The sequence below is a fragment of the Condylura cristata genome, unplaced genomic scaffold (assembly GCF_000260355.1).
Source record: "Condylura cristata isolate star-nosed mole 26May11 unplaced genomic scaffold, ConCri1.0 scaffold00002, whole genome shotgun sequence".
Taxonomy (NCBI): domain Eukaryota; kingdom Metazoa; phylum Chordata; class Mammalia; order Eulipotyphla; family Talpidae; genus Condylura; species Condylura cristata.
The window spans coordinates 4222538-4232632 of record NW_004567103.1 but is presented as its reverse complement, the minus strand read 5'-3'; the positions used below and the strand labels follow the sequence as shown (position 1 = coordinate 4232632).

The 10095-nt window shown below is 44.1% G+C and overlaps 1 protein-coding gene across 1 annotated transcript in view; it reads left to right on the top strand.

The window, feature by feature from the left end:
• Nucleotides 1–10095, top strand: part of FBXO36 (F-box protein 36) — a 54729-nt gene that overhangs the window by 373 nt on the left and 44261 nt on the right. The gene's annotated exons all lie outside the window — the stretch shown is intronic.

Sequence of the window (10095 nt, the reverse complement as noted above, 5' to 3'; positions counted from 1 at the left end):
CCCGCAGAGCTCCTCCCGCCGAGAGGAGACAGGCGTCCGGGCGAGCGTGCGGCCTCACCTCCGCCGGGCGAGGAGGAAAGAAAGGCTCGGCCGGGAGTCCGAGGAGGAGCCGGCGGGGAGGGGAGAGGGCCGACCTCCTTCCCGGGGCAGGACTTAAGTCTTGGGGCGTTTGTAAACGTCGCTGTGCCCCGGAACGTGTACCACCGCCACAGCAAAACTTCCTTGTTGTAGTGGGAATCGGCCGCCGAGACCGTGCCCCCTCACCTTCCTGGGGCCGCCTCCGTCCCATTCAAAGTGGGGGTGGGGGGGGACAAAAATGTTTCAGCTGCTCGCGCGTCGGCCCCACCCATAATGACATCTGCTCCACGACAATAAGACCGCGGATTATGTGATCGCCGGAGAAGAGTAACATCGGCCTATTTTTGTGACTGCTCGGTGATCGGAGGTGGGCGTGAGGGGGATTTATTGTGCCCAGAAACGATCGAGGAAAACTCGGAACGCGTTCCTGGCTGAGGCTGGAGCCCCCCGCCGCCGGAGTATACCCCTGCATTTCGCACGTTCCGAGGGGGTGTTCCTTCACAGCTGATATATTTGCGTGTGGATATTGAAAATTCCGTCCGTTTTTCCGTGCGCTTTTAAAGGAAAGTAGGCAACGGAAGTTTTCTGATAGCTTCAGTAGCGCTTTTAAAATCGATATAATGTATAATTTACTTTTTTAATCTAAGGTGAATAAACGTAAAAGATTAATAAACAGGCTGCCAATGGCCTGTCAAACCTAAATTTTTTTTAACCCTTTTTTTAGGAATTTCTCACATCTAGTCGCGGAAATTTCTTTGTTCACTTTTTGGGTTGTGGACTGTTTTTCCATTTGTTTTAAGGTAATATGATCCTAATAATCTTTTCACTTTTTAACATGAGTAATTGGAAGCAACAATGTGTTACCAGATCCTACTTCATTTTCTGTTTTCTTCTGCCTCTCAAGTTGAGTAAAATGTTCAAATTTTTTCAACTGCTTTTTTCATAATTTGTCTTTAAAATATGTGTAAGCATTTCTTTTTCTGGAGGGTCAGGTCTTAAAACAATACTGAACTCTACTGTAAGTCTTAACAAGTTGAATAACTGTTTATCTGGCATTAGTTTTCCCCAAAAATACTGCTTTTGCGTTGTTCTTCAGTCTTAACCTCTCATGGAACCTTGAACAAATCTTAAGTTAACTACTGTTTATGAAATCTGCCTCCCCACAAAGAATTCTTAATTTTTTTCCTTTTTGTTGTTGTTTTATATAGATCTAAAACTACTCTTTATACCCTCTTTCTGTAAGTTATTTACATATAAAATCCTTTTCCAGTTGTGATCCATTTTCTGTTGTAAAAAAGTAAAATTCGTTGTGAAAAATAGTAAGTCAAAAGAATTCTTTTCAGTTCAACCATCTTCAAAATATGTTATTTTCTGACCACAAGATAATTTCCCTTAGTTGCAGCACAGGAAACCAAACATCCAGTCAGAGGTGGCCTGACATCAATATAAGGACTAAAAGACCAGAATTAAAATGTGCTATATAAAATGGATTTTTTTCTGAGCAACTTATTAAAATTTAAATTGATTCTTGTATTTTTTTTCTCTCTCTACCTCTGTTCCCCAAAATGTTGTGTATTTTCCAAAATATGAGCCCGATTTACATGGAGTCTTCTTTCTGATTCCTGTTAATTCTTACGGCTTTTAATTGCATTTACTTCAAATCCAAATGACATGAATTCGAAGGCATATATTGCTTTCATTAATGCTATGTCACCATTGGCATAGCCCAGAATATATATGTTAAACATGAATTATTTCCTGTGTCTTCTTACTTATAGAGACATATTAAAGATACGATTTTATGATTAGAGGCATTCCCATTTATCACCTGGATGCCATCATCCTCCCCCCCCCCCTAAAAAAAAAGAACTTACAGAGATTGGTTGGGGTCAATATAGTTTTAATTCCCAAATCTGATCTTTGTCAATGAGACCTGAGGTTTAGAAAAATCGGTGTACTGCTTTCTAAATCAGAGATTTATCCAATTCTCACTCTGGTTTTAAAAGTAACAAGGATTCTCTTACCTTGGATTCATAGTGTGTTAGGGCTGGAAAGTTTTCAGTATTATATAGGCCAAGGATATTTCATACTTGGCTACAAAGATTTACGTTGTGCTCCTGAATAAATATCCCAATTTTAATCAGCAACTTGGCGCTGATTATGGAGATACTAAATATAAGAAGACTCCCGCCTTCAAACACGTTAGTACTCACGTGTCAAGCACATATTTAGTACCTTTTATGCCAGGTATTACTCAAGAAGCTGGGGAACATGGATGAACCAAAGTCCCCTCCCCTGGAGCATTTAATCTAAGGGGGAAGAGTATAGTGGTGTGATTTATATAATCACTTCTAGAGGCTAACTTTGGTATCTTTTGAAGTCCAAAGGAAGTTCATGAGTAATTACCAAGTTAATGAATAGCGCAGACAATTGAAAATCCAAGTCCAGAGGAAGTAAAAATCACTTTAGACCAGCAGTGTGCTGTTATCCGTGTTTTACTCTTGAAATTCTGTCTTCTTCATCCTCCCAAAATGGAAGTGTAGCTTAAGAGGGTCAAAAGTGGTGACTTAGGCTTAATGTTGACAAATATTGGGCGACTGCTGGAACCAGTGACCATATGCTAAGTAGACAAGGATGGCAGATGCCGCCTCTGCAGCCGGCCTGGCCACTGTCCCAAGAGCGCCGACCTGTAATAGTCGCTCCAGCAGGTGGAAGGCAGAGGAAGGCTTGGGTCATAAAAAAAAGTCTCATCTGTTACTCTGCAAGGCCTACTCGAAATTCCAAAAGCGTAGCCGAAGCTAATGTCATTTGGGAAAAAATGTCCAAAATCCCCACAAATGGTAAATGCGATAGAAACTGTCATCTCAGGGCCTTCTGAAAAGGGAACTAAAGAAAAACTAGATATAAGTGGGTGATATGCCAGTGCCATCACAAAGGATAGACCAATCTTCAATATTTAAAAAAATGTTACGGCGTATACCCCGTAACCCAACAACAACAATTCTAGGATTTCATCCCCCAAAATGCTTTCCCTTTTGTACAGGATACATGAGCAGGAGTTTTGGCAAAGAAAAACAATGGCAAAAACATTTTCCCACACCTCACCTTTCCAAACTCTGAGGTATTTATACCGTGGAATATTCAGCAACCTTGTGAAAATATGATGATTTTTGGTCATTAGGCCAAATAAAATCTTGAGCAAGAAAGGCAATTTGCTGGGTTAAACATGGTATGATCCTATTTAAAAAAAAAAAAAAAAAAAAAGTTGTTTAAATAAATGTTAGTGAAGTTTAAGTAAATGTCAGAAAACGCGGGTGTGATCAGCTCTGAGGGGTACAGTTCTTTCACCCTGCATGACCTGTTTTTGGAAGACCTGGATGTTTCCACACTGAGGATTTATTTATAGAATCAGAGAAAAATAATCATTAAAAATGTAAGTGAATGCCTCTCCCCCTGAGAGGTCCTGCTCCATGTGTTGGCTTCTGACTGGCCCAGAACCCCTGTTTCCAGCCCCTCCCTTATTAAATGATGGGCAGTGAAGATCTGTGTCCCCAAAGGTCCTGTTGCTGTTGTCAGGGGGCTTCACCCTTACTCAGCAGATCTAGAGGCAATGCAAATGGGTTAATGGTTACTTGTGAAACTTCGAGATTTTCATGTCTGGAAATTCCTGACCTTGCAGTTTTTTCTTTTGGCTTTGCTTTCAAGTAGATAGAGATTACTTTTGAGAACCTGAAAGATCGCCCTCCATGGTCATAGTGGGTGTGAGATAATACCACAGAGCTAGAGCAGGCTATGTGCTGGAGAGCTCCTTGGGGTGCAGGCTATGTGCTGGAGAGCTCCTTGGGGTGCAGTCCACTCGCTCTAGGATGGTATTCCCCCCCCCCAACCTCTAAACCATGCTCTGCCCAGCCCAGCCCCCGCCTCGGAGCCCCAGGACTCATACAGAGGCTGGTGAATGGACATGCACCTTTTGTTCCTTTGTGGCCCCTAATGGAACTTCCCCTCTGATGGAACTTCAAAGCTACAACCCCTTCTGCCTCCTGCCACCAGGCCCAGCCAAAATGGCCCCCGGGAACTATAGCTGCTCATTTTCAAGCCCCCAAGTCAGCCTGATACTTGCGTTCATTTCTTTTCCTGGTCCCCATGTTTATGTCTTGACTTCCCTTCCCTTTCAGCTGTCTGTGGCCCAAAGGCCCTGGTGTTCTGTCTCTGCCTGTCAGATAGGCGTTTCCCTTCTTCCCTCCATCTAAAAACTGTCAGTCCAGCTGCCTGAGCTGCTCTCCCCCTCAAGAGGGGTGTTTGGGTCGCCAGCCTGCTGGAGCCCCAGCGGCCTGCAGTGAACAGGCTGCCGCGCCCTACGCTGGCCTGCCTGCCCTGCCCTGCCCTGCCCTGCAGGTTCTCCGGGTGTCTGTGCCCACTGTGTCCTGTTCTCGCCTCTGACACACATCAGAAAAATGATTCCCGACCTTGTGACACGCAGGATGTGCCCAATTAGAGTTGTGAAGTCACTTTGATTTCAGTTCCCTTTAATGTTTTTGTAGTGGCGTGGGGTGGGTGGGTTGGAGGTGGCTGTTGCAGGGTATAAAATCAATTAAACTCTTCGAAATAACAACATGCAGTGCTTACCTGGCTTCTAACCCAGTGGCTGCTAAATCCTTTTGTCCGGATTATGACGACTTGACAGTGCTCCAAAGTCATCCTTCCCCGGATGTATCTGTCATCAGCACAGTCTCACCCTGCAGTGACACACAAATTTGCCTCCTAATTATATGGGGCAGTAGAGCACTTCACCAGGAGTCACTGAGTCCTGGGTTCCTCCTGCTAGCCAGTGTCTGGGACCCAGCTGCCTCCTCTACCTCACGAGGCTACTAGTTATTACGGTTCATTCCACCTTCTGAAATGCTTCTTCTCGTGCAAGCTGTTTTACTGTGGAAAAAGCCCTGGATTTTATGGTGGTTTTAGAAATGTTTAGCTTGCATGGAAGGTTCAGTCTCGGTAGCTCTAGAGCCTGCTGTAAATCCCCCCTGACCGAGGTTCATTTCTTCATCACTGGAAGGAACAACCCAACCTTTGGCTACCTCCTAGATATGGTAAAAACCAAATATCTATAAAAAGCACCAGTCCCACATTTCTCTGAGAGAGGCTTCATGATCAAATAAGAACAGAAAATATTAGGTTATACACAGTTCTGTTTGCTTTTCTCCAGAGCTTCTCAAAGCCTTTCACATCCTGCTGTGCATCGAGAATTTTCCAGAGGAGACTGCAGCAGGGACTTTCCCTTCTGGCAGGTGACTGTGGAGCCTCTCGAGAACTGAGGCTCTGTGCAGTGTTTTTGAAACAGTCAGCAGCGTGCCTGGTACTTGGCAGCCGCCACTAAGGAAATGATTGTGAACTATTTACGTTGCGTGTTGCCGCCATCAGTCCGACTTCACCTTTGCGTGCAGGTCATCGTAGTTTTATTTTACTTATTTTTACAGTCAGCTCAGCCAGTCTCAATTGGTGTTTTGATTGGGGTTCTAGTAAAAGTATCCATCCACTTGTGAACTGACTTCTTCCAAATGCTCCTTTCTGAACACAGATCCAGTAGGTACTTGTAGAATTTTTTTTTACATTCTTTGATTGTGCTCAGTTGATTCCTTAGAGTTAGGATATAGAAACTGTACATGTTTTATTCCGTTTCTAGGAGTTTGGTTTTTTAGTTCTAATGAAAGTGGTAATGCTTCCTAAAATTGTATTCTTTTTGCAGCTAGTAACAAACAGCATAATTGATTTTTGTTTCTACTAAATTTCCCCTTACCAGTGACTTTCCTACGTCACCTACTAATTCTAATAATGTATGATTCCTCTAGGTTTTCTGACACATTCGTATTGCCTGTGAACAGTGCCATGTAGTTTGCCTTTCTGACATGCCTGTGTCATCTCGCCTAGTCTACTGGCGAAGACGTCTGTTGTCTTGCAGGGAGATGCTGGGCATGCCTAGCATTCTGGCCTTACAGGGAAGGCTTTCAGCATTCACCGCGAATGTGATCTTGGCTGTAGGCTTTTGAAAACCATGCTGCAGGTTTCTAGTTGGAGTACTTTATTTTCAGAAAAACAAAACTTTCGCTGTATACTAACTTGACATTCACTGTTTTTGTTTTGGTTTGTTTTACTAATTCTTTCGCTCTTTAGAAACCGTTTCCTGGCTCCTGGACCTCCATGCTCACCCATTGCTTCCCCTGGCTGTAGCTGCCCCGTCACCAGGTCACTTCCTGTCAGCTTCCCGCATCCACGTCCTCTTCCTCTTCCTTTTCAGTCTCGTCAGAATGGCCCACTTAACATTTCAAATTAATGGGGAAACCCTATTCAATCAGTGACATTGACTATCAAGTTTGTCCCAACGTAGAATAAAATTAACTAAAACCCTAGCTTCTACATTAAAAAATTATATGGCAGGATCATCTCAGCATTATACATACAAATATTCACTGAAAGTATTACTGTTAAAAATAAGGATATTGTTTTAATGTGGAGGTAGATTCTACACAAGATCGAGAAGCCATAAAGAATAAAATAGAGCGGCCCTCCCTGGTAGCGCAGCGGGTTAAAGCACAGCACTGAGAATCTAAAGCCGCTTCCGCATGAGTTCGATTCCCACCTGCCCCGGAGGTGACCACATGGTGTGGCAGACCTCTCCTGACCCGCCCGCTGCTCCCCTCAGCAGTGTACTTCGTCGATCTGCCTGTTCTGCTCCCCACTCTGTCTCTGGTGAAGCCTCTCACCGCCCCTGAGCCTCTAGCCTGTACCCTAATTCTGTATGCAGAAATAAATAAATCTTTAAAAAAAAAAAGAATAAAATAGAGCAAGTTTATGTTAAAAAAAAAAAATGTTGGTTTGTGAATGATACATAAAACAAAATAAATTGCCTGGGAGAGAAAATGTTGGCCATACTTAGAAGGTGCAGAGTTCACAGACTCAGCAGCTAAAGATTGTTAAATCTAGAAATTATAGGTTAGATAACCTTACAGAAAAACACAGGATATAGATTATAGGCAGTTACCTGAAAAAATACACATGACTAATAAACTTATGAAAAGATGCTTAACCATACTAGTGACCAAGAAAATACAATTTGGGGGGTCTCCCTGGTGGCACAAGGGGTTAAAGCACAGCACTATGAAGCTATCAGCAGCTACTGCAGTGCGAGTTCGATCCCCAGCCAGGGAGTGACCCACAGGGCACAGCAGACCTCTCCTATCTCCCCGCTGCTCCCCTCAGCAGTGGATTTCAGTCAGTGCGCCTGTTCTGCTCCCCACTCTGTCTCTGGGGAATCTTCTCAGCACTCTGGCCTATATTCCCATTCTTAAAGAAATCTTTTTTAAAAAATACAGTTTAAAGCTATATATAGTGGGGGGAAATGGTAGTTACCAGAGGGCACAAGGGAAGGAAGAAGGTCGGGGTGTGACCACCCCAGATCTGTGCTGGTGGTAAGTCAGGCAGAGCCTCTCAAAGGTCCGGAGTGCTACTTACTCCCCAAGTCAAACAAGTGGAAAATCTATAAAATTTGATTGAAAGGGAAAAAAGGCCAAAGGAACCAACAAAACATACAGCCATAATTAGCAATTTTTCCTCTGGCCAAGGTGGACACAATCCAGGTTGGCAAGACAGAGAGAAAGGGCCTCATTCCAGGTTTGTCACATACAGTGGCCTGCCTACCATCAGAGACAAAGGGCCTGCCCTCAGGAAGCTTCCAGTCTATGTGGGCCCGAGCTGGGTGACACTTAGGCAGGGCTGGAAGCCATCTGGTCAGGAGGCTTCATCAGGGCTAGAAGAGAACACAGACCAAGGTGACAGAGGCAGGGTTGCCTCCAGGCGGGGAAGCCTTGTGCTACCAAAGTGTATAAAATTGGCTGGACCACCAAAAAGAGGCCAGGAAGTGCTTGGTAACACAGGAATTCAGACTGATTCAGTCAGTGGGTGGTTTTCAAATTACCCTTTGCTTTTGCAAATAAACATCCTTCTGAGGTTCCACGAGTACTTTTTTTTTCCCCTCCAAATCTCTGTGGGACTGTTTTTCACTAATGAAAAATGTATAAAACAAAAGAAATACCCTCCAATATTTTATATGCCAAATTTTAAGGTCTTCACTTGTGCGTCCAGAATGCAGCGGAACACGTTTTGGTGCAGGCCACAGAGGAAAGCATCTGTCACCACCAAGAATACAGTAAGATTTCTTACAAATGTGTCATTGTTTGGGAAGGCTGGGCTCTGCCCAGGCTTGGGTGGGTGCCCACAGACAGGTATAATCAAAGCAGAGAATAAGCCTGAAAATCTGGAGAGGTTCAGGAGCAGCAACTCAGCACAAAATCTTGGACCACCAAGAGTTCACAAAAGCACAGTGGCTTTCTTGTAACAATTCCATCAAACTAGAGAGACTTTGAGGATCTCCAGAGCTCTCTGCATTTGGTGTTTGGGATAAGGAGACGAGAATTGGGCAGACTGTCACTTCTTCAACTCTGAAGCTAAAGGCCAACTCCCATTCATGGATCTTCTGGATCTTTGCATGGAACAGCATCCTAAAAGCATCAATGTGAATTAAACACAAAGTCTCCCAGTTTGTTCTTGGCAAACGTTTGCGTGCCTTCCGTGTGTGCCAGGTGCTAGCAGACACAGTGCATGGCCTCTGCCCTCCTGGAGCCAGACACTGACCAAGCAAACATAAGCCAAAAGACAGTGACCACAATAGGTGCTGTTGAGGAGATGCACCCCAGTGCTGAGAACGGGCCGGCAGAGTGGCCAGGGAAAGCTCTGCGTAGGATGTGAACCTTGGCCTGTGAGGATGGGTTGACTGGAAAGAAGGCCGACACAGCTGGAGTGCACTTCAAACATAGCCTGGAGCTTTGTCTGGTTGGGAGAACCAGAAGCCATTCGGTTTTGAAGAGGATGAAGTAGCTGGTATACAATGCGATGGCCAAGGATTGGGAGGCGCGTTTTAGTATCCCCAGAATCAAAGTTTAATTAGTATTTTTTCCCTTCTGGGCTATATGTAAAATCATGATGCAACTTACAGTCCACAGCATTTTAGAGTTGTTGGCATATGATAATGAGGTTTGCGTTTTAAAAGATCACACTGGCTGTAATGTGAAGAACCAATTTATGATAATCTGCATGAGTCAGGGTTTTCTTTTTATTATAATAAAGTGCCAAAATTAATTGACTGTTGGTGCTAAGTAACACTAATATTAATTTCCATCTATATTTTACTGCCTGATTTCAAAGTTCTGTTATCAGAGCATGTCTTTGTACTCGTTAACTTGATAACGAACATTAATCTGAACTGATTAAAAATATCTATCTTCATAAAATGCAAGGATAAACATAAATTTTTACAGATGAAATCTGTACAAAATTTTCTTCAATAAAAGGGTTCTGCTGTGTAAAACTGAAAGCTTAGCTACTATTCTGGAGGTAGGGCTACCGCGGGGTGCTGCAGACAATGACCCCGAAACTGCCGGACAGAACTACCACTCTGGCCAGGCACGGTGGGAGCCACGAAGTGGGGAGGGGAAGATGCTGCGAGAAGGGAGAAGAGGAAAGGGGTGCTCGAGCTCCTGAAATTGCCTTTTTCTTGTTAAAAAAATTAAAAAGTGGCGTTAATACCACTTCCTACCTCATTAAGTTTGAAGGCTTGCACGTGCGATGATAAACTACTGGCACAACCTCCTTCCCTAACATTTAGCTCAGGGCACCTTACTCCTCTTTCGAACTATTGAAAATATCTCGTTGCTGCCTCCTTTTCTTTTTTAAGGGAAAGTTGGGCGTTTTACAGAAAAAAAAAATAGTGAACGCATTCCTGCACTTCCAGGCCGACTCTGTCCGCAGACCTCGGCCCTCGGCTGCGCGCTCTTCCTCAAAGATGGCGGCTTGCTTGGCCACCTGGGCGTCGCCACCTGGTTCGTCAATGGCGAAGGGGCAGCTGGCTGCGCTTTATCACCTGTCCGTGTTAGCAGGCCTTATATAATAAAGCAGGGGCGAAAT